The sequence below is a fragment of the Gossypium arboreum genome, chromosome 11 (assembly GCF_025698485.1).
Source record: "Gossypium arboreum isolate Shixiya-1 chromosome 11, ASM2569848v2, whole genome shotgun sequence".
In the NCBI taxonomy this organism is placed as follows: domain Eukaryota; kingdom Viridiplantae; phylum Streptophyta; class Magnoliopsida; order Malvales; family Malvaceae; genus Gossypium; species Gossypium arboreum.
This window is the reverse complement of record NC_069080.1, coordinates 135,427,129-135,429,444: the sequence shown is the minus strand read 5'-3', so window position 1 is coordinate 135,429,444 and position 2,316 is coordinate 135,427,129. Positions and strand designations below refer to the sequence as shown.

The following is a 2,316-nucleotide window of genomic DNA, read 5'->3' as shown; positions in this document are numbered from 1 at the left end:
GAGATAATAATATAAATTAGAGATTTCTACGGATCGAGTCAAGTGACTAAATCATCTAGTTCAGAGCCAAATAACAAGTGAAGTCTAGGTGGATTTCCCCAATTTACTTCTTATGCATTCTTAGTTTAGTTAATTAGTTTAGATAAAGCAAATCCCCTTATTTTTAGGCTAGATAATAAAAAGAAGGTTAATACTAGTACTTTTAGTTCCTGTGGGTTTGACATTCCGGTCTTGCTATAAGCTATACTACTGTTCGATAGGTGTGCTTGCCTTTATCGTGATAATAGTTAGTTTTCAAGTACGATCAATCATAAATATAAAACTTATCCTGCACATCAAGTTTTTAGCGCCGTTGCCGGGGAACTAAGATATTAGGAACGCTTAATTTTTATTACTTTAGCCATTTATTGCAATTTAAATTTTATTTTAATTTTGTTTATATTACTAAATTTTCTTTTATTTACTTCTGGTAGGTTTTTATAGTTTATGACTAGAAGAAACTCGTCAAGACTATTACTTTTTGATAGAGAGATCGAAAGCACAGCTTGCAGAAATCGAAGAGAAATAAGGCGAAGCCTAAGATACATAGAGGAAGAGCGAGAGGACGATATTCATACCACAACCGAGGAGATGGCTGAAATTCAGAATAATTAGTTACCTCCTGTGATCGCTGCAAATCCAATAAATCAGAATCCTTCTCCTTGTACTATGTATGATTATGCTAAACCTAATTTGACAGGAACTAAGTCGAGTATAGTTAGGCCTGCTATTGCTACAAATAATTTTGAACTGAAACCTAACACGATTCAAATAATACAACAGTTTGTTCAGTTTGATAGTTTGCAGGATGAGGATCCAAACACTTATTTAGCAAAATTTTTGGAACTCTGTGACACTTTTAAGATCAATAGCGTTTCTGACAATGCCATTTGCCTTCGGTTATTTCCCTTTTCATTGAAGAATAAGGCTAAATAATGGTTGAACTCATTATCACGATGATCAATCACCACTTGGGAACAAATGACCGAAAATTTTTTACTAAAATATTTTTTAACGGTTAAAATAGCTTAATTAAGGAATGATTTTTATTCTTTTGTGCATATGGATTTAAAAACTCTCTATGATGCATGGGAGAGATACAAGAATCTATTGAGAAGGTGCCCTCACCATGGGTTACCCCTTTGGCTGCAGGTTCAAACTTTTCACAATGGCCTGAATCTTTCGACTAGATAGATGATTGACGCAGCTGCTGGTGGGGCTATTAATAATAAGACACCTGAAGAGGCTTGTGAATTTATAGAAGAGATGTCACTGAATAATTATCAGTGGCAAGTCATAAGGACAAAGCCCACGAAAGCGACTGATGTTTTTAACGTCGATTCGGTTACTATGCTTTCTAATCAAGTAGAACTTTTGAATAGAAAAATTGATGGGTTACTTGGTTCTTCATAGGTTCATCCAGTAATTCAGTGCGATGCAAGTGGAGGTGCAGCGAGCAATTCAGAATACCCACTCTATGGTCATAACATGGAAAACGAGCAATTGAATTATATTGGTAATAATCCTCGACCTCAAAATAATTCTATTAGTAATACTTACAATGCAGGTTGGAGAAACCACCCAAATTTCTCATGGGGAGGCCAAGGGAATCAGAGACCACCACCCTCTCTAGGTTTCCAACAACATCCTTACCAGCAAGAGAAAAAGTCAAACCTTGAGGAGATGATGACAAAATTTATTTCAGTAGCGGAAACCCGTTTTTAGAACATAAAACTGCACATAAAAATCAGCAAGCATCGATCTAAGGGCTCGAGAATCAAATTAGACAGTTGGCTAAGATGATTTCAGAGAGATCACCAGGAAGTCTACCTAGTAACATCGAACCCAATCCAAAACAATATGTGAAAGCAGTTGCACTTAGAAGTGAGAAAGTGTTAGCTGAATCTGAAAAGAAGCCACCACAAGAAGCTGATAGAACCAAAGTAGAGGAAGGAAAACCCGAAAACAAGAACAAACTAATGCTAAAAGAATATAAACCAACAGTCCCATATCCAGCAAAGTTGAAGAAAGGCCGCATGGATGCACAATTCAGTAAATTTCTTAAACTTTTTAAACAACTGCATATTAACTTAACTTTTGTTGAAGCTATATCACAGATGCCTACATATTCAAAAATTTTAAAGGAGCTTCTAACAAATAAAAGGATGTTTGAAGACTTATCTACAGTGGAACTAAACGATAAGTTCTTGGCTAATAGACTTCCATCATCAAACAGACTCAAATGTGTAAACAAGGCTCTCAAATCAGAAACAACCC

General features: G+C 35.6%; 1 non-coding gene across 1 annotated transcript; it reads right to left on the bottom strand.

Annotated features, from left to right (window-relative positions):
- Positions 1-1,069: 1,069 nt before the first annotated feature.
- LOC128284501 (small nucleolar RNA R71) lies at positions 1,070-1,175 on the bottom strand. Its single transcript, XR_008274926.1, has one exon. It is a non-coding gene; the product is annotated as a small nucleolar RNA R71 (small nucleolar RNA).
- Positions 1,176-2,316: the final 1,141 nt, after the last annotated feature.